The sequence below is a fragment of the Typopeltis vanoorti genome, chromosome 26 (genome assembly GCF_054136105.1).
Source record: "Typopeltis vanoorti isolate ZY-2024b chromosome 26, IOZ_Tvanoo_1.0, whole genome shotgun sequence".
Classification (NCBI taxonomy): domain Eukaryota; kingdom Metazoa; phylum Arthropoda; class Arachnida; order Uropygi; family Thelyphonidae; genus Typopeltis; species Typopeltis vanoorti.
In genome coordinates, this window is record NC_143574.1 from 26,320,346 (window position 1) to 26,343,143 (window position 22,798).

The following is a 22,798-nucleotide window of genomic DNA, read 5'->3' on the forward strand; positions in this document are numbered from 1 at the left end:
ACACCGCAAGGACCTCATTAAAACCTCTCGTAAGGACTCAAACTTCCTTGAAACTATCGTTACTGGTGGCGAAAAGTGGTGTTTTGAGTACGAGCCCGAAACAAAGCGCAAGAGTGCTGACCACCAGAAGAGGACCATCCGAAAAAAAGTCGCTTGGAGAAGTCAAAAGTAAAGACGATGCTGATTTGTTTCTACGATTCCAAGGGCATCATCCACAAAGAATTCGTTCCGCCTGGCCAAACGGCCAATGGTGAGTTTTATCTCGAAGTTTTGAAGCGATTGAATAGCGAAAATTCGTCGCGTACGGCATGAATATCGTGATGCAAGCAGTTAGTCGCATTTGCACGATAATGGACCATCTCATCGTTCGAATATTGTGAGACAGTTTTTGAGCAAAAACCAAGTTTGTGTGTTGGATCATTCGCCGTATTCACCTGATGTAGCACCCTGAGACTTCTTTCTGTTCCCCCGACTTCATTTGCCGATGAAAGGAAAGTGATACTACACCATTGAAAACGTTCCAGTGGCAGTAACCACGACCCTCAACAGTATCCCAAAAACCGATATTTAACGAATTAATTGAACATGCAAAACGCTGTATCGAAGCTGAGGGAGAGTATATTGATTGTTGAAATAAATGATTTGAATAATTATAATTGGCCTGTGTTTTATTTTCTATCAAAAGTTCGGTTAGTTTATGGACAGAGGGTATAGGTAAAATGCTTAAAATGCTACTTATATAAAACTTAAAAGGTGCAACAAAGAACACCTTTAATATCTGTGAATATTGTTCATGAAGTTCCAGACCATTTTGTTTATTATCATTCGTAACATTTATTGATGATATACACTGCTTGAAAAAAAGTTAACGGACACCATAGTGTGAGGAACAAACAACCATGGCGCTCGCCCTAATAAGATGTAGGACCTCATTTCGCTGCAATGACTGGGAATTTTGGACCATTCTTCCTGTAGGAATGTAATGAAGTCGGTTACATGATGAAATTACACAGGACAAAATTACACAAAGAAAAAATTACACAAAAAATTATTTCGTAATTTCAAAAAAGAAACAATTACACATATAAGAAATGAAATGTAATTTTATTTCGTAATTTCGAGATTACGAAAAAAATTATAAGGAAAATTAGGAAAATATTTACACAAGTAATTTCGAAATTACGAAAATTACACTAAGAAAAAAATTCAAAGGAAAAAATACACAAGTAAGAAATTACACATAAAATAAAATTTACCAAAAATTGTACAAAATTTATGAACTGCTCAAGAATTTCTAAGAATTGTTTGGGTGAAGGTATATTAGTAAATGTTTGTCTTACATTCTTCAGTTCTAGTTTAGTGACTCGTAATACAACTAGTGTATAACATGCGAGTTAATAAATTTCGTGATTAATTTTTTAAAATAAATTTTTAATTTACCCATGGCTGATTTTGAGTATGGCGTTAGTAACAAAGGTGGTCAAATTATAATTTATAAAGGATTCGAGTTTGTTCGTCACCGTGAAACTGCCATCCGAACTATTCATTGGCGTTGTGCAAAGTTGTGCAAACTTTACATTGTCGATCGCTGTTCCATACCAGAGACAACAAGATTATCCGTGAGTCTTCAGAACACTGTCATGTTAATAGGACTTTTGAATCTGAAGCTCATCAACTTGCAAATCAAATGAAAAGAAAAATGTCGAATCCAGAAGCAACGGCTCGTGCAATTATAGCTAACAGTTTAGTGACTGTATCAGACGGGTTAAAAATGTACCTACCGAAGAAGAGCTCCATGACGAGGCGATTAAATAGATCCAAAGCTAAAACAATCGGAAACGTTCCGTCAAATCCAGATAACAAAAACTTTGAAATACCAGAGAAATACTCTAAAATGGATTATTCATGATTCCGGGGCAGAATAATACTAATTGGTCACAAGACTCTTCTAGATCAACTTGTAGTGAACGATTTTTGGCTAGCAGATGGTACATTTAAAGTGGTTCCAGAAATATATTATCAGTTATACAATATCCATGTCCAATATGATGCAGGCATCGCTTTTCCTTGTCTACTGGCTCTTCTACCAGGGAAACAGCAGCAATGAATGTTTTTCGTGCCGTGTTTGAAAACTTCGAAATTGGTGGCTGCTTTTTCCACTTATCACAATCTATTATACGCAAAGTAAATGAATGTGGACTAAAATCTCTATACGAACCCAATCAGTCATTTGCAGTACACATTAAAATGTTACGATCCCTTGCACTTTTACCAGAAAAATGATAGAAACATTTTTAGAAGTTGCTGATCTGTTCTCTAATTTAGACGAATTTAATGAACAAATCGAGCAAGTTCTCCTTTACTTCGAACGTACATATATTCGAAGTCGACAGCTCAGGAACGGCACTTATAGACAACCTCTATTCAATATTTCTGCTTGGAACCATAGACACTCTGCAGCCAACTGTATAGCTAGAACTACAAATTGTATCGAAGGATGGCACTATGGACTTCAGCCTCTCTTTCAGTGTTCCCATCCATCTGTTTGGAAATTTTTGGATAACATTGTTAAAGAATTATCTTTACAACATAAACTATTTGCAGCATTTAACTGCTCAACGAAACCCAGGACGTAGGTACATTTCGTTAAAATAACGTATTTCAAACATTGTACAAAACTATGACTCTAATAGACGATTGGAATTTTTGCGTTGTATAGCTTATATGACTTAGTGTTTGTTTTTTATTATTTTTTAAAATAAAAGTAATTTTTGCAATATTAAGAAAGTTTGTGTTTATTTTGACAACAAAATACCAATAATATTTTAATCGAATTCAAGTCAACAGGTAGGTCTTATAAAGTATTACAAAATTAACGGAACATTTGTGTAATTTTTTCTTAGTGTTCGTAGCACCACAGAGGTCCGAGACTAAATCAGGAGGAACACCAGTACTTCTGAATTTTATAGTTGAGGTTACGCCCTCTGGTAAGAGACGTTCACCGATCATTCGCCACATCCACACCCATCCATCTGCTCGGTAGAGGGTGTAACGTGATTCGTCGCTCCATAATACAGCTTTTTCAACTTCCACGTTCCACTGCATATACTCTGCTTCATTGAAGCCAATGCTGCATGGTTCGAGTAATGTGGAGCTAGCATATTGCGGTCCTACCGTAGAAACCCATGTCGTGAGCCTTGGTTCTAAATGTTTTTGTACAGATTCGAGTTCCAGTCGAAGCCCGGAACTCAACGTGTCGTCCGATGAATTGCGGGTTTTATGTCTCTATAGTTGGTGTCACTAATTATTGACTTGGAATGGCTCAGTTGTTCAACAATTTGCCGAACAGATAAACCTGCAAACGTTGACCCTTTTTTTTTAATCAGTGTACACATATACAGTAAAACCCCGTTTTTACGTTCCCGCAATTTACGTTTTCATGCCATTTACGTCATTTTTCGTTGGTTCCGTCTTAAGGCTTATTCTCACGATGTATTGTTTTCCCGCCATTAACAACTTGATGTGGACGTTATTTCCCGTGATTTGCGTTTTTTTTTTTTTTTTCTCTCGGTGGCAATACCGATTTTCGAATCGATTTCAGCGGAAATCTGCGCATTTCTGTTCTCAGGTGGCGTTGCTTTCGGCTGTAGTTTCGTTTCCACCATCACGGTGACTTGCACGCATGCAGCAGTACTGTAGTGATGAGCGATACCGTGATTTTTCAATCACAGTACGAATTGATATTGCAGAATTTCGGCAACGTAATTTAGCGCGTGAAAGTCTTTCAAGTTGCATGGTGGATTATCCATGTTAGTAACATGGAGAAAAAAAGACAGAAAATGTATTTCGGTAGAAGAAAAGATGGCAATTCTGCGACGTGTAGATTGGCATGCCGGAACACGTGCGCATTCAGCATAAGATCTTGGACTCTCCGTGTCCACTTTGAACACAATAGTAAAAAACAGGTCAAGCATTGAATTCAATGCAAAGCAGTCTTGCGCTAAGTCAACAAAAAAAAACGAAAAGCAAAAACAATCAACAATTAAAGATTTTTTTAAATAGATAAATGTAAGTACATTGTAAATTCATTTATTTTCAGTTATTAAATTTTGTAATCTAGTATGTAGACACATACTAGCAGTAAGTCATCTTTTAGCCTTTTTTAAATGTTTTTTTACATTTCCTGCTATTAACACTTTCCTGCTATTTGCACTTTTTTCCATCAGTCTCCTGAAAAGTGTGTAAAAAAGGGGTTTTACTGTATATTGAGTAGAATTTTGTTGTCTTGGAAGCATCTTTGGTTTGTTGATATTAAACATACACCAATTTATTTGTTATTCGGTATACGCGAGCAGACGTTGTGCTTCCATGTTGTAGAAATATAGAAGCACAACGTTATGTTCGCGTTAAATAAAACTGTTTTATTAATTTTTTTTCCCAGTTATTAAATGTCTTCAAATTAGTTTAAGAACTATGCAGTTTCCAACAAAAAATTACTGTTTGAATTCTCAGGTATGAGTCAGTCTTGATTATATCATATTTTTCTGTTATCAGCAAGAATTTTGCGGAAGTTCTTGCTGATGACAGTATCACATTAGTAAGCTGAATGTACAAATAAAAACAGGGATTCCTCATGACACCAAATGCAAAAGAGCTTGCTAATCTACAATGACATCACAGAAGACTTGCTGACTTCATTGTTGACAGAAAACGTGACTGGATGTTCATATTAGCCTCAGTAGGATGGATATGTTGCAGGAAGTGCAACAAACGAGAACATAAAAGTTGTTATGGTTGTAGAAGAAATTTCTAACTTGCCCAACGAGTTTTGAGAATGTTACACTAGTTCGGGTTTACGAACTAGTGTTAGTGGCAGTGTGGTGAAAAGCTATGCTTTCGCCTCCTAGAATGTAGGTCTTTCGAAAAGAAGACGTCGTTTTTTCAACTGCTCTATGGAGTCTCTGCCATAGAGAATCTGCCAATGGAAGGCACTTCAATTCTACCGAAGAGGAACAGCCCATGGGCACCAGAGAGTTTGGAGAAAACTCTCTAGTTCATTTATGATGGGAATGATAAATGAACCAGAGAATATTCTTCATACAAAATGTCTACCCGATGTCTGTTGATTCTTAAGAACAGAAATCTCAGTAAAAATTTCACCAACAAATTCAGTGATAGACTTGGGGGGGAGGGGGTCAGATAAGAAATTATCGGTTATATAGACAAGATTTAACTATTCTGCATGAGAAGACACTTTTATCAAGTGAATACAAGTTTTATCTCGATTTGGCAGTTATTTTATCAACTCTTTTGACAAATGTGCTAATTTAAAATTATGATTGCTATATGTTATAGTTTTTTGAATTGTTGGCCAATCTTCCATAAAAGAAAACTAATAAAAACAAGTTGACATTTTCGCATTAGGCCGTCACTTGTTGACCTGCCAGGTGGAGAGAAAATCTACATCGGACTAGATATAGTTTATAGTAACTGCTAATCAGACACGAACATGTTTCCTTATTTAGTCAAGGAATGAAAACACACAGGTTGTGCGTGGAGGATTGTGGCCTCGCCCGGCATTTACGTGGGCTCGGGTTCATTCCCATCGGTGACATTTTTCCTTGTCAACTGCAAGGTACACGTAGGTGTAGCCTAGCATTTGAGGAAGTACAGATCGAGTTGACGTTTATTCACCATAATCTGGTACACCATATTTACCAAATGTATGGTTTTTAAAGTTTTTTATAAGGCTCGGTTTTATACAACATTATTATGGAAAAGTAAAAAATAAATATAGCATGTGTATCTTGAATCCTGTTATTGAATAATTGCTTAGGGATTCGTGTGATCAAATAACAGATCAGATAGTCTCTTACTTGATCTTGCTACAGATTACAGTTTCTTGAATTATTGGCCGATCTTAAGCAAAATCATATTCTGGATTAAATGAGCTATAATTATTCTTTTAAATATCTCCGGAAACTCCAGTTTCCAGGAAAGAAAACCCTCCTACAGGGTGTCCCAAAATTCACGCAAGAAGTAATTTTGATAGAAAACACAGGTTTGTAATTAAAAATTGTAAGTTCTTATTGATTCATAAAGTATACAGTATAGGGTTATGCATGGAATAGCATATTGGGTAAATGGCCTCCACGGCTTTGCTGGCACATACGCACTCTTTTGTCGAAATTTTCCATGACCGTTTTGCATAAATGTGGCTGAATTTCGTTGATACAGCCTTCAATTTCCTCCTTCAAGGCGTGGGTGGTCATGGGCTTGTTGGCATAAACCTTAGACTTCAAAAAAAACCCAAAGAAAAAAGTCCAACGGCGTTAAGTCACATCACCTGGGGGGGGGCAATTCTGATCATCTAAACGGGAAATTACACGACCAGGAAATGACTCATGCAGTAATTGAATTGTTTCTCGGGCTGTATGGCATGTGGCACCGTCTTGTTGAAACCACATGTCGTCCACATCCATATCTTGCAATTTAGGCACAAAAAAACTGGATTATCATGTCGCGATAGCGAGCACCATTTGCTGTTATTGCCTTACCAGCCGCATTTTCGAAGAAGAATGGACCGATGATGCCTCCAGCCCAAAATCCGCAACAAACAGTGACACGTTGTGGATGCATTTGTTTCTCAACAATCACTCGTGGATTTTCTGAACCCCTAATGCGACAATTTTGTCGATTAACGAAGCCATCAAGATGAAAATGAGCCTCATCGCTGAAGATGATTTTGTTCGAAAAATAAGCATCCACTTGTTGTTCTATAATCCATTCAACGAACTCTCTTCGCTGTGTGTGGTCAGTAGGCTTCAGTTCTTGAGTCAATTGAACTTTGTAAGCATAAAGATGCAAATCTTTCGTGAGAATACGCTGTAGAGAGCTTCTCGAAATGCCCAATTCAAGACCACGGTGCCGAATTGATGTTCCTGGACTCTCAGCAACACTCTCACGAACTGCTTCGATGTTTTTTGTTGAAGGACGGCCAGAGTGTATAAGATCACTAATTGATCCAGTTTCCTTGAATTTTTTAATTAATCATTTCACAGTTGATGAAGTTAAATCACTATTCCGACCATATTTTGTACGAAAATTGCGAACTGTAGCTGCCAAACCTTCATTATTTTTAAAATATTGCTCAACAATGAAAATGCGTTGTTCTTTCGTGTAGCGCTCCATTTTTAATAACTCTGAACTGTCAGCTGTCACGCTGTCTTTTTTTTTCTCGTTGGCAACACTTTACCGCACAAATGGCGCTAAATTTAAATCTTGCGTGAATTTTGGGACATCCTGTACAAACATGCATTCTGGACAGAGAGCATAAGCAATTCATAGACATCATACACTGTCTTCGTAGCCTCAGTGGCTTCGGCCGTAACTTCAAACAAGTCAACCAAACTATACTTCTAATACCATGTTTGATCTCGAATTATTATCTGCAAAAAATTGTTTACCTTAATGTATAAAACCAGAACAGTAACAAGTATTCATTTTTTTTTTCATCACTTAAAATCCTTAAAAATCCATGACACTATCAAATATTATTCTCTATATGGGCAACATGTCTAAGAGTCTATCTCCTTATACTGCATGTTCCCCTGCTCTTTTTTGTCCTCTTCATTTCACCTCTTAAACTCAAATAGATAGTGTCACCGCGGATAAAAAAAAAACTTTAAAAAATCCAAAAAATTAAAAAAAAACACTCAAAATTCTTCCACATTCACTTTTGCATTCTTATCGTGAACACTAAATTGAATTACAGTGGTACCTTGAGATACGAGTGCCCCAACATACGAGTTTTTTTGAGATATGAGCCGTCACTAGGTCGATTTTTTGCCTTGAGTTACGAGCCAGAATTTGAGATACGAGCCTGCTTCGGTGACGTCACAACCACTACTCTTCTCAGATTCCCGAGTCTTGCGCGTCGTTCAATTCACGTATGCTTCTGCGGTGTTGAGTTTTTTTTTATTTTTTATTTTTTTTTTTTTTTTTTATGTACTATTCTGAAGCAGAAGAACTCGATAAAGGCTATAACTCCAGCTAAGGGCGTTAAAATTATTTCAAAGCTATGCAGCTCTGTCCATGGAAAGATGGAGAACCTGCTAATTTTTTGGTTAACATGGAAGCAGCTCGCAGGAGACACTGTGACAGAAACTATAATTTGCGAGAAGGCACGAGTCATTTACGCAGATTTGCTGCAGCAGACCCCAGATACTTCATCGCTTCACAAGAGCAGTTCAAAAGCGAGTCGTGGGTGGTTCGAAAATTTCCGAAAAAGGACCGGCATTCACTCCATTGTCAGGCATGGTGTAAAAACCTTTGCTGAATTGATCGAAGCCAAAGGATACATTCTCCAACAAGTTTTCAATTGTGACGAGACAGGGCTCTTCTGGAAGAAGATGCCAAGCAAAACTTACATAACGGCAGAAGAAAAGAAGATGCCAGGTCACAAGCCCATGAAGGATAGGTTGACCCTCGCACTGTGCAAATGCAAGTGGCGACTGCAAGATCAAGCCGCTGCTCGTATACCACTCAGAAAACCCCAGAGCCTTCAAGACACATAAGGTTTTAAAAGAAAAACTGCAGGTTATGTGGAGGGCAAACCCAAAGGCATGGGTCACCAGGCAGTTTTTTTTTGTGCAGTGGGTCAACTTGGTCTTTGGTCCTGCCGTTAAGGAATACCTCGAGGTCAATGACTTACCCCTGCAAGCACTTCTCGTCCTTGACAATGCTCCTGCCCACCCACCAAACCTTGAAGACGACATCCTCGAGGAGTTCAGTTTTATAAAGATTCTCTACTTTCCACCAAACACCACCACTATCCTACAGCCCATGGACCAACAGGTGATCTCCAATTTCAAGAAGCGTTTTACCAAACACATGTTCTGACGCTGCTTTGTGGTTACGGAGAGCACAAACCTCACCCTTCGAGAGTTCTGGGAGGACCACTACAACATTGTCATATGCCTCAAAATTATTGACATGACCTGCCAGGGTGTTACAAAAAGGACCTTGACCTCTGCATGGAAAAAGCTGTGGCTGAAAGGGACTTTGAAGGATTTAGATCTGAACAGGAAGTGCTGGAGGAGATTGTGTCCCTCGGGAAGTCCATGGGCCTGCAGGTGGATGAGGAAGACATCGAATACCTTGTCGTCGCACATTCCGAGCAACTGACGACGGAGGAGTTGACAGAACTACACACGCAGCAACATACGGAGGTTCTGCAGGAGATTGGCACAACCGCAGAGACAGAGGAGGTTATCTCTTCAAGTGAGATAAAGAAAGTGTTGGCAGTGTGGGGAAAAGATCTGACTTACCACAGCGTGGCAAAAAAGAGAAAAAAAAAACTAGCGAAGAAGAAAATTAAGTTAAACAAAAGTGAAGTGAAAGAAAAAATTAATACCATACTCTAATCGGCTCCGCCAACATCTGTTTATTTCTTTAGATTCTCTTTTATTTGTATGTATGTACAGTATTTGGTTTTATTTTGTTTCTATCCAATATTTGTTCATTATAAATGCATTATTATCAAAAAAGTGGAGTGGTTTTGGGAGCTGGTACGAATTAATCTCATTTTAATTAATTTAAATGGAGAAAATTGATTTGAGATACAAGCATTTTGACTTACGAGCTCGGTCATGAAATGAATTAAACTCGTATCTCAAGGTATCACTGTATATACATCTATACACATACAAACCATATCTCCTGTTTTTTTTTTTTTTTTTTTTTTTTTTTTTTGACAACCGAAATTACTGCCACAACAGCCACGCCCTTCTTAACTGTCTGAAGTATATTTCTTGCCAGAGGATGCCTAATCTTGAATCTCCTCTGTTCACCTTCTCTGCCTCAAAATTTCCGTGCTTCATTATGTATTATTCATCTACTGCTTTTACCGCTCCCCCAGTTCTGAAATTCAACTTGATCTCTTTGAATGCCTTATCCTTGAAGATTGATTTCCTGCAATCCAACTACCCTATCAGTGAAGTCATTTTCTTAACAACTCGAATGCAACTCTGACTGGCTATCTATTTCCAGTTCCACTGAGGAAGCTGGAAGAGAAGCTGAGGTCATTGCTGTTAAGCAGTGACCTCAGCTGTTAATCTGTCAGCCAGAATATCCAGACAGTTTTCTCCACTTACCCAACACTGGATCTTTTCTGAACCAGAAACTAGTACCTTCCAGGTACACTGTATATACAGGGTGGCCATAAAATAACTTTCCCTCTTTGGAGGCATCTGTAGCTAAAACCAATAAACGGAATGAGACCAAATTTCATATTGAGACTTTTGAAAGCATGGGGAGATGATTTCCGCGAAAAACAGATTTAGTACCAACAGTCGCCGATAGGGGACATTTTGGCGCTGGCGGAGCCATTTCCCGTAAGATTATCCAGACTGTACCATAAGCCATATCAAGCAACAACTGTTACTGTCTCTTCTTGCCCTGCTTTCTGTCCTCTGCCAGGTCTAACTCCTAGTGATCCAGTTTCTTCAAACTTCTTAATCATAGCTCTCAGTGCTACAGCTGACATAGGACCTGTATGCAGGTTATGAAGCCTTCTAAATTCCCGAAGGGCCGCTACGGCATTGCACTGTTTAAGGTAAAACAAGTTAGCAAGTAAAGTACGCTGAGGCAGGGTAGGACGCGTATTGAGCACAATTCGTCAGTCATTCGAATAACTGCCTGAACGTTCCCAATCCCTTTTTAAGTGGAATTGGTGGCGCTGCTGTCATATGCACAGTAAAATTTGCGCAATCCTTTTACCTGCATTTACTGCAAATATTTGACTGCTTTCGGCTCTGCTAGCGCCAAAATTTCCCCTATCGGCGACTTTTGGTGCTAAATCTTTTTTTTTCGCGGAATTCATCTGCCCATGCCTTCGAAAGTCTCAATATAAAATGTGGTCTCATTCCATATATTAGTTTTAGCTGAAGATACCTCCAAAGAGGGAACGTTAATTTATGACCACCCTGTATAATCCTTCCTCTTGGTAATTCAGATCTTGCAGTGGTGTGCAGGATAGATGTTAATTCCATAGCACAAGTTTTTAGTACAGCTGGAGGAATAGTATCAAAGGCCAGGAAACTTATTGGTACCAAGTCTATTGAGTATTTTCTGATGTCCTAACGAAAGATTAGATGAAACATTCTGTGGGATAATTTTGAACAGTGGGAAACGATGCTTCGGGACCTTGTTGGAGAACTAGGGCTTGAATAAGGGTCAAGGATTTGAGTGGAGTGGCGAATAAAGGCACTCATCCAAGCAAGAATAATTTTGGTTAGTACAACTAGACAGAGCCTCCATAGCTCAGTTGGTTTCGATGAACGCGTTGGTTGGAAAGACCCGGATTCGAATCCTATCTATAAAGTGGAGAACCTTTATCAAGTGTTTTCAATCAAATGGTGAGTTAGCCGGTCTTATATCTCATACAAAGGTGGAGAGTTTTTTCCTTCTAGAGACTTGTATTTTTCCTTCCTCAAAACAGGCAAATCCGCTGGAAGAACACGCGCAATATACAGACATAGGATACTACGGGAATAAGGATCACCCCCCCCCCCTATTCCGTCAGATTTAGTTTCGAATACCTGTACGGTAATGTTTGGGTCTACGCATAAGCATGAATCAGGAAAGAAGGAGAACCAAACAAGTACTTGGATCAGAAGAGTGGAAACAGTAATCAGACCAATGGGTTGTCTCCCACACATTGTGGGCGACTCCACAGGAAGCTGGCGACCCAGTTGCCAAAAGATTGAAGGCAGGCCATATGATAGTAGTTTGCTGAGCAGATCTCTGTACCAGACCCAACGAAATGCCTTAGAAATATCAATATCAACTATGTGACTTTCTCCAAATCTTTCCATGGCTTGAGTCCAGCTGTGGGTGATGAATGTTAAAAGATTAACTGTGGATCAGGGTTGCGAAATCTATATTGGTCACTAATTAGTTGGTGCTGGGACCAGTGGCGTATTTACGTATAAGCCATATAGGTCCGGGCCTAGAGCGACAAATTTTGAAGGGCGGTGGAAATTTCCGGGCTCTCATTTTTGTACTTATATTTATGTTACGAATTTACGATATAAATAGGTTATGCATGTAAATCAACATGTTCATTAAATATGGGGGGAAAGCACTTTCTACTGGCCTAGGGGCGGGAAAAACCTAAATACGCCACTGGCTGGTACTACAAGTGATAGCAGTTGGTTGTTGACATTTTCCATTTTTGAGATAGTGGAAGTGAAAGTAATTGGACAGTACTTTGTCGAACAGAAGGTCGAGTCTTTTAGCGAGGTTTAGGTTTAGAATATTTTCTGTTTATTTCCACTCGGTAAGAATCGGTGAAGAGAAGAAGACAAGTGTCGTCATATCGTATTCTTCAACCATACCTTTTATTGTCTGAAATAACGTGGGTTCTACGGTCCGAGTTTCCGAGCAAAGAAATTTACTCGGAAACTCGGCCTCTAGTCGGCGACTAGATTCGAACTAAGAACGCTTTCTTCGGGTGGCCTTGCGCTATGGATGCAAAAAGGATATGGACTTTTCAGCAATAAAAAAAACAATCATTAGTAGTCCATACTTGGTAAAGTGCTTATTCTAGAGTTTACAATTCATGTTCACGATAAGTTCTGTAGATTTCGATACGCAACAATTAGCAACAACAAGCGCGTACGCCTATACCACGTGTAGTTTGCGACTATGAGACAAATTCGCCATTTGCATTTATTGTTGTGTCTCATAGCAATGTAGCTTATGTTTTATGTGATAAGTGCATTTTTTTTTTTAATTGTACGTATTTCACCCGAGTGTGTAATTGAACAGTTGTAACTTTTATCCTCACATAGAGCATGCTGAGCAACTCAAACCTGGAATCATAGCTAAAAGCTAGAAATTTTAACTGCATCATACCTGCTGTTCTGTGATGAAGTCATTAGCTTCTCTATCATAACACTCAAATGTATACCCAGAATCCTCTTGCTGCTGTAGAAAGTTTGAAAATTTTTACAGTGTCTGTCCATATCGATGTATTTTCTACGATTATTTGGTCCATGTTTGTGGTTTTAACTAGTCTTCTTACAAGTGACATTTATTTACGATTTCTCTAAGGTGAATTGTCGTTACTTGGTGCATCACCTGTCTGACCTCTTTTTTTTTAAAAAAGCTATTTTTTTAATATATATATAATGACTGTTTCATTCTGGTGTAACTTTTTTGTAATCGATTTTGTTGTTTTTTAGCTCGCTCGTCCAGTTTAAAGTCAGCAAAATCTGCAGACAAGTTAAACTTATCTTTTGGTGTGCTTATTTTCTGGTAAGTAAGAAAATTAATTGCCGTATATGCTGTCCGCCATTAATATGCGAATTAACTAGCGAATTTTGATTGCAAAAACTATAATTCTGGCAAAACCAAAAATATGACTAGTAATTAATTTTACACTGATTTAATTTAATTTTATTTATTTATTTATTTTTATTTTTATTTTATTTTATTTTATTTTTTGCATTAAAGAAATACAAGCAATGCATTTAAATACTTGCAGGTGTTTTGATTATTTTTCTCCCTAAAGGCAGGGTGGTTTCTGTGTGATTTGTCCTGTATGCATTCATTGGGCACAAATGCATATCATAGCGGGATAACTAGATTTTTTAAAAAAATATATACATATATTCCACTACACCTACGGAATGCTTACGCTCACGCGAGTTCGACATGCCTTTGGCTGTGTCCCTCATTTCTTACAGCGACAGTTAAAAGGATGGAATGCCTGTATTAACATTCCAAATTACCAGAATGTTTGACCCTGGGCTACGAAGTGAAGGCACGTCGAGATACTAACACCCACGGATAAACTTACCCACCCACCCATGTTGAAGTCGCACGTTGTATACAAAGCGACATTCATGAACGTCTCTGATGTGCTATATAAGTGCACTTGTATTCATTTTAAGGCTTTCAAAAAAAGAAACCATCGTGCCACATTATAGCATAGTACTTGATTCGCTGCATTTCATGATTATAGTTAAAAGGATTAGCAACATCTATAAAGAAGGTTGCGAGTTATTACAGCGCTTTAATTGGAGCCTGATTGCTCTATCTATCTATCTATCTATTGATCCACGTTTTTAGAATTAATTGTAACAATAAGAACATCAACAAGTAAGATTTTCACGAACCAACTGCAGGTTTTTGCCCAGGGGCCCACCCATCACGTAACATGTACGTTACAGCATGGCAGCGTGAGTTGCCTGCGCACCACGCGGCTCCCAAGGTAAAGAGACGTGTGAGTTCTACATGCTTCACGAGGTCCCGGGCTCAAAACTAGCGTGAGTTAAATACAACGAACATGGCAGTTAATGTATTAAGTAGACAGATGAAAACATACATCATCTCTCTGTGTGGAAGATGTTCTCAAGTTTTTCATCTTAATGCCCCTACTCTAATTGGCTTTTCTTCTCCACTCATTTCCATCAAATACAGACTTTTTCTCCTTTTCCCCTCCTTTTGTACATCCTGGAGATCGCTTTGTAGGCTGGTGGTGGATGACTCATTATCTGTTGCGTCACAAACACCTTCAATAAGAGATTTCTTAACACCAAAATTAAACAAAGTCCCTTGTCCCTTATTCATATTAAAATTTAAATCTGCAGGCTTATTACTTTTAAAAAATCACGGCACCACGGTTTCGAAACTTTCACCCTGCAATACGAACTTGCGAAGAAAGTATTCAGTAGATTTGAGAACCGGATACAGACTATCTTGATCTTCAATTTTAATGGAAAAATTTTCTTTATACTTCCTTGCTGATTGGTCACTAACATTTGCAACGCATATGTTATTTCTTTCAGTTTTGAGAACAGAGGATACGCCGCCCATTGTTGTAATCGGCTTGCAGGCAATTTTTATGATCGGCCGATTGTTGACAGATTTCGATGTGTGAAAATTAACGATAATTCACGAATACTTCATCGTTTAAAAATACACGGCTTGGTCAGTAACATTTGCTACACAGATGTTATTAGGCGTTCTGGGTCTGAGCTTTTCGACATATTCGCGAATATTATTCTCCTCAGAATATTTCCACTATAAAATATTTATTCGTGAGAAATGCTTAGAAAACTAAAAGGACAAATTTGGGAAGTGGAGAGGATGGCTATTGGCAGTCGCTAAAGGAATTCCAACACGGTTTTAAAAGTTTCTAAATCAATGACCGATACTACAGCTCGCAAAAGCTGCGAAATGATTATAATAACGAATAAACAAAATAATATAAAATAGCAAGAAATAAAACAACAAATTCCGATTTTCAAATGCGATCTCTTCATTCAGGTGGAACCCATAGTTTATTTTATAGTTTATAAGCTCAAGATAATGCGAACGATTGCATTATCTTGAGCTTCTGTTCTGAAAAACCGTTTTAGCAGTGAATGTTTGGACCTGTGCGTGTTCTCTTTTCTAACCCTGCATCGTTCGATGTGTTCTGTTTCGAAATATCATTTTTAAGTGACAGCATCTTGTTCAAGAGGCAAAACATTTTTTTTTATTTCGCTAACTGATATATATTAAGATTTTGTCAGCTCTATCGACCATCATATTCTTTAGATAATCCATTTTGCATTATTATCATCACTTAAAAGCTCTCTTAACTGGGTAGGTAGTTACGATCCGAACTCTTTAAAACGCCAACGAAAGTGGGAGTGAGCTGCGTTGACCTCACGCGCAACAGTCGAGAGAATTGCGTAGTTTTAAGAGCACGTGACGTAGTTTTTGAAGCCAGCCCATCTTCGGGATAGCCTATTCGAAAAACGAACCCACGTGCAGCTTCTTCTCTTCCATGCTTCCCACTCATCCGTTCAAGATTGATAGTCGTTTCGGGCCATGGCCGCCTTGGCAAAGGACGCTATCCGTGGGCGGCACGGCCGCCAGACTACGTCGACGGAAGAAAAAGACAGTTAAAACATTTCTTAAGGCTCAACACCTATTGGCAGGACATAGAGCCCAAGCATTTGTGTCTGGCTATCGCTAGTTTCTGTGTTGTGTATTGATTTGGCTTGCCACGTGCTGTATCTTCTGGCGAGCGCATCTTGGCACGTGCGTCAGCGTTACTACGCGCATTTCCTTGTTGTGTTTTGTTCGCACTACGGCGAAGATTGCTCGAGTCGCGTTCGTGTTTACGTGGCAGACATCGCGCCATGCATCTCTTTTTTACGAAGGACTGTTGGAATAGTTAATTGCTCAGCAACACCTCAATGTCTCCATTAGGTAAGCACTAAAGAGCAGGGTATCGTTTAGGATTAGCATGCGCGTATGTTGGCGCGTGCGCGGTTTTGTTATAAGTGATATGGATTAGAAATCTCCGCTTTTATCTGATCAAACAGTATTTAAATTGAAAAAGGAAAAAAATCTTGCTGTTCTTTTAGGAGTTGTTCCCTACTGAATTTTATTTCCTACTCGTATTTTTTTTTTTTTTTTTCATATTTTTTGTCGTAAACCACTGCATAAAACATGACCGACGAGTACGTCCAACGTTTATTTAAGATACGATAATACTAAGGGGTTCAGGAACAAAATTTGATAATGGTTCTGTTTCGTTCACTTGGTTCTCAGCAATATTTTGATTTCCTTGTAATTTATAACAATATTTACACAAAAAAATCTATTGAAGTTTAAGCCTGTTGTCTCAGTTAATTATTACTTATTGCTGCGTATTGAACTGTAGACTTAAACCAGTTACTTCTCTTAAGTCGTTTTTGGAGGCCATAGGCCGCCAAACTTGTGTTTCTGTCCTTCCATTGGCTAATCACGCCTTATTTATTACTTTATATTTGTAAAATATTGCAAGGCTACTAGTTGCGTATTCAATGACCCTCTATAGTATTCCTTATGTGAATGTATAAAGAAATGAAAAATAAAAGTATAAAACAAACTCATAAATTTTATACTCTATTTTTTTTAATTAAAAATTCAACGTACAAAATCGATTTTCTTAATGTGCATTGTACCAGCGAAAGTTGTATCATACATTACACCTAGTAGAATATTCATTTGCCACCTGTAGACATTTACAGGCATTCATACCCAAGTAGGATTCGAAATAACAGCCTGATAGAGAAGCCACCTATTCGCTTGCCATATTTTCAAGCAGAAATCGATCTTCAGCATCAGGCCTTTCATCTATAGTGTAATAAAATTTTGTTCAAATAGCTAAGATCAAAATGTATTTTTGAAAAATTTCGTTTATCTTTTTATTGCGTATAGAATTATTCATATTTATATTTCATCGGCTAAAATACGTAATCAAATACATGCTATTTATTTATGTTTTTTAACAGCAGTTGGCTGCGTGTCTGAGATAGTAATTGATATTAGAGTGAAGGTAAAACGTATTGGGCCAACCTCCTTTACCAGAATAAAGTTGATAAAGTTGACGAGAATCATTTGAAACTTAGGGCTCCCGAAAAGCACAGAAATCACGCACTTTTCTAACAGAAAAAAAAAAAAAAAAAAAATGCACCCAATCCAGACTATAGTACGAAATAAAATATCAGACTACCTCATGATGATGGTGATAGTGAAAACATTCTTGAGGTTTGGAAACCTTAGTCATAGAAAATCACTATATTTCCAAACCTATTTTTACTTTCCTTGATCCATTATTACTGAATAATTACAGAGAATGTTCATTATTTTATTGCAAATTAAAATTTCAATTAAATGCCTTACCATCGGCAAATGGCATACCAGGAATAAGACTGGATTTACGATCCTCAAGACACTTTTATCTTCCCCTTTGCCTGTCCATTTATTATTCATTCAATAAGGATTTTTTTTTCTTTATTTTGAATTATAAATTATAGTACAAAATTCTGTCTTTTCCTCCACTTATTAAAATAAGAACCTATCAACTATTAAAACTTCAGAATATACTGTCATTGTAAGAAGACTGTAATAATACTTTTTAAGCCTAACGACCGATATACTACGTCTCTATGGGAACATAACAATCCTTAGCGGTAAGTTAAAAATGCATAGTAACAGTACTGTCGTTTGCATCTGGCATTCCTCTATTGTTGGCATTTCTTTTCCTACTAACGGTATTATTCTGTGTGTTGATAGTTTGGTTTATTATTTAGATTTGAAAATGCGTGAATTGTTGTATAAATAAATTTTACTTTAACGAAACACCAAATTTTTGGAATTGACTAAAAAAAAAAGAACCTTTTTGCTCAATTAAAATCAATATTATCAGTCTTTACGCTTTTTAAGCATCTTTTATTTTATAAGCATCTTGTTGTTACCGAGTTCATTCATTTCCTGACTTTCTGATAGATGCAAAAAAAAGAAAGGAATTTTCGTAGTACGACTAACTCGTGCCGACTGGTTTATCTTTGCTGTTGCCACGCGGGCCAAAATAGAAGCCAAGCAGTGTATACACGCGCACACATGCACACCTGCTCTGTCAGCTATTTTCGTTTTTTCCTGCCGGCACTTTTTTTTTTTTTTTTTTTTTTGAACCAGTTTATTGCCATGTCGGTCGTTGCTACGTCACTGGACGAATTTTGGCAGCAGAGACATCTGCAGTGAAAATGGCATCTTTAAACTGAAGCGAAGTTTCGTGTAATTGCGTTAGTTTTATAGCTATATTTGTGCGAAGAATATTTAAAACACCACTGAAGCCCAGTTCTTCAAATTCTCACTCCATTATTTCAATATTTTAAAGCGCGTTTTTCTTCTTTCATATTCATTTCTTTAAAAAATGTTACCTGTAGAAATTCAGATTTGAATTTAATAGATTAAACTTCGATTTAATAGATTAACAAGTTCGTCTTTATTGTTTGGGATCTCCATAAAACGAATGTTTCTTCTAAAAAACAAGATACAGATATTGTACACCCACACTTCATAGAACCGAGCTTGGCAATGTGCCAAGAATAGCAATTCATGCTGAAGGAGAGAAAGAAATAAAGGACCTACGAATTGATCACCAGCTCGCGAAATCACGTGCTTTTTACGTAAATTTTCCAATTGTTATACAAGCAAAGTAGTTACCAATTTAAAAACTAGAATTTTCGTAAAAGAAAAGCTAATAAACAATCATCCCACGAAATGCATTGATTACCCTGTTATCAGAATGGATTCTCCTTCTTCTGCCATGCTCAGAAGTATCAAAGGGTCTCGCATCTGTGAGCGTACAGTAGTTAAAGTTTTTTTTTTTTTTTTTTTTTTCCTTTCATGAAATAAACATAGGAAATTGTTCATTTCCTAGTATCGCATATGGAAATAGAAATTTAGAAGGAAAAAGAACCTTGGAAATTCTGGATATGAAAATCTATTTTTATCTATTTATTTATTTATATTTTTTTAATTAAGGAGGGAGGTTGTTCCAAGAAAGGAGAACAGTAGATGGAATGATTAAAGAAATTGTTTTGTGAATTTGGAGGCAAGAAGCTTAACAGATTTAGAGGCATGTGGGACATTTACTGATGCCATAACGCTGTTTTTCCCTCAGTTGCTAAATACGCACGGATGATGTCATAAATATATAAAAGACTAATATAAAATCTCATTTATTTCTAATTTCGAATCTGTATAGATGAATAAACAATGAACTATACAGCGTTTAGTTCACTACCTTATTCTGGCTGTTTGACTAAATGCGTTCGGAAGATTTATGTTTTGGAAATGCTTGGATGATTTTCAAAAAAAAAAAAAAAAAAAAGCTGTATGACTTCCGCAAACTTGCAAGTGTAATTACGGCTTCTATCCGAAGTAGTGCGTGTTAAGTTTGCTTTTGAATAGGCATCAACGCGCAACCGGTTTCATGACCCATATTAGCAAGGAAAGGACTCGGGTGCACGTCACGAATGTGATGTCAACACTGATAGTTAAACTTGGGTAATCATGACGTAAACTGCGACGCCTAGCTTGATGTTATGTTTACGTAAACAAACTGGAAAATATAAATTTATTTTTTCTCTGGTCGCGTGACACTAAGTGTAGTAGCACAATGACTTCGTTATAGATCTTTTGCATCATACTTTTCGTGACAGGATACCCAAGCAGAATTATTTCTATAATATTATGGCTGTCTTATAGAGAGAGTGTGATCTTTTTGGACGACTGACGTCCAAAACAAGAAAGTTGAGTAACATGAAGACTTGAATACCAAAAAACATTCCTTTTCCTTTTGACATTGGTTACTGACCTCTATCATTCATTCTCCAAACGTATTACACGCTAAAGCAATTTCCTATATCTCGTTGCCTCTTTACACTATTATTTCACTGGTATTCACTGGCTGAGAAATAGTTCCTGTTAAAAAATATGCGTCATCTAATTCCAACTTTCTTATTAGAATAAGAGGAAAACTTATCACCGTTTTTCCCTACCACCTGAAAGCTTTGCACCCAATCAGATATGAATCCATTCCCAGATATGAATGGAATTTGTTTGAGTGGGTTAATTGACGATCCTTCTCTTACAGACTCTCCATCCACTGTCTCGCTGATGGCCAGTTTTCTTATTGGGTCTCTTCTACATGAGCATTGTTTAGCAGAATTAGTTTCCATCATACCGTCCATTTATGCCGTTTATATCATCAAGGGCAGTTAGACTCATTTATGATCTTTCTCTTGCTGACCTTCTCTACGCTGGCAAAACGTTTAGTTTGTGCTGTTTTTTGTTCTCACCGATACTTCGCACGGGTGTTGTTCGTCTAGCTTGGCGTTCACTCTTGTCGATCGATCAATCACGATTTTGGAACTTATATTACTCAGTTGTGTTTCTTATTCATTCACACAGTGACTGTTCTATAGAACAAACGTTCTCCATCAGTATTTGCCAAAATTACAACTGCAGTAATTTAAAAGAATTGTCAGTATTTTGTCTCGTTTGTTGTCTAAGCCACAGTACCAATGGTTTCATTTGTGTGCGTTGTAAATGTTTGGCTTATTGAGAGAGAGAGAGAGAAAGGCACGGTGTGAAGACTCGATACTCAGGGGGCTACCCTGAGTGTCGAGTCTTCAAAATTCGAGTCATCAGAATTCAAGGAGAACCGGCCTGCCAATCCGGAACACAGGGGGTGGGCACCGTAGGTGTCAGGGGGGTGAAGTCCCCTAGTGAAGATATAAAGATATAAAAAGGTATAAAGATATACCTCATCTGCGCCTATTTTTTACTGTATTCTTTTGTCACTTGTTTTCTCACGTGACTAACAAAATAATATTTCGCATGGATCCAGTAGGCGGCCGTGGGTGTTCAGTTTAGTAGTCCTCATTGGCAAGAAACTGGAGAGCTGGGTTCTGTATAGGCGGTTAATCAAGGCCAACAGGGCTTTAACTTGATAATAAAAAGAAAAACATGTAACTTGGAGCGATTTTCTTAGTATAAAAGAAAAAAGCAGGACGTGCCAAGAATTGTGTTAACGTTTGTTTGCTGAAAACCTACATAATCTGCCTACTGATGAGAATTTGGTAAGCTGATTAGTAAATATATGTTAAAGCTTTCTCCGCCCTCGTATTTTGAATTTAAAATCTCTCTTAAGCCACATTCCTATTCCTTTATTATTAACGTGAAATATTTCTTGCGATAAATTATTTTAATATTAACATGATAGGAAACCTAGCAATTTCTCGATTAGTGCGCCTAATGCGTTAAAAACAGGCGCATTAATCGAAAACGCACTAATTAAATATAATAACCTGTGGAAAAAAGTATAATTCGTTCCTCAAATTTCTTTTTGGAACTTTAATTTTTTTTATAAAAGAATGAGATTTAATTTTATTTATTTTTTTCATAAAAGAGAAGTTAATTTTCTGAGTGTAATAATAAATAACTCATCCCAAAAGACGGATTGATTACCCTATTATCGGAATGGATTCTCCTTTTCGTGACATGCGCAGAAGTGTCGAAGAGTCTCGAATCTGTGGACGTACTATAGCAGACGACATAAATTTTGGCGGTAAAAATTTGGAACATGTATACATAGTGTACATGGAAGTAGTGTAGTAGGCCATTAAAAATAACTTTGTAAAATGTTTTTAATCGATAACTAAATTATTTCATTCTGGTGAGTGATTTAAAATAGTTGGCCATAAAAATGTAATTTAGTTGTTTGTTTATTGTTCTGTCCTTTTAAAAAACTGCTCTAACATCTATGATTTGACAGATACAAAAACACCTTAAATTGTTTTAACTAAGATTAGCGTCTGTTTTTCTAAAGAAGGAAACTATATCGCATATATACACCGATTGATGTTTTTTCTGTCTTGCAGACACTAGAGTTATAATACGAGTTTTAAAATTCGCTTTTTTTTCTTTCTTTTTTTTTTTTTTGCATTCATATTCATGTATACTGTCTAGGAATGCATGGCACATAAGCAATAGCTTTTCACGAGAGGCAAACAGTTCTATTTAATGATGGCGAAAATAATTATCAATATCATTTTGTTGAATTGAAATTTTTTTGATATCCAGTTTGAGAATCACTGATATAGTGTATAAAATTTAGTAAAATATTGATGAAAACAAAATACGGAAACGTTTTTTGAATTTGAATTAAAAAAAAAAAGATAAAAATTCGAATATGTAGACATAACCAGTTTGCCTGTTCGTATGTGTAAATATATGTATATATGTTACCGCTAAAGTGCAGAAACCAGTTATTCTACAGATTATCTAGGTATTGTGCAGATTAACTAGGGTGATCCGTTAAAGTGCCGAAAATTTTTTCATTTCTCAAATTACCTAGATAATCTGCACATTACCTACTAGGCACTCGTTAAAGTGAAAA

At 37.2% G+C, this 22,798-nt stretch overlaps 1 protein-coding gene across 3 annotated transcripts in view; it reads left to right on the forward strand.

Moving 5' to 3' along the window:
- The window catches only part of LOC150092428 (uncharacterized), a 353,827-nt gene that overhangs the window by 85,158 nt on the left and 245,871 nt on the right, over window positions 1-22,798 (forward strand). For 2 of the 3 annotated variants that reach the window (XM_090414980.1, XM_090414981.1), the window contains exon 3: window positions 13,248-13,320. The gene's annotated coding sequence lies outside the window, so the exon portion shown is untranslated. Of the gene's footprint in view, window positions 1-13,247; window positions 13,321-16,194; window positions 16,270-22,798 lie in introns of those variants that run through there. The other variant, XM_090414982.1, reaches the window with a different exon arrangement.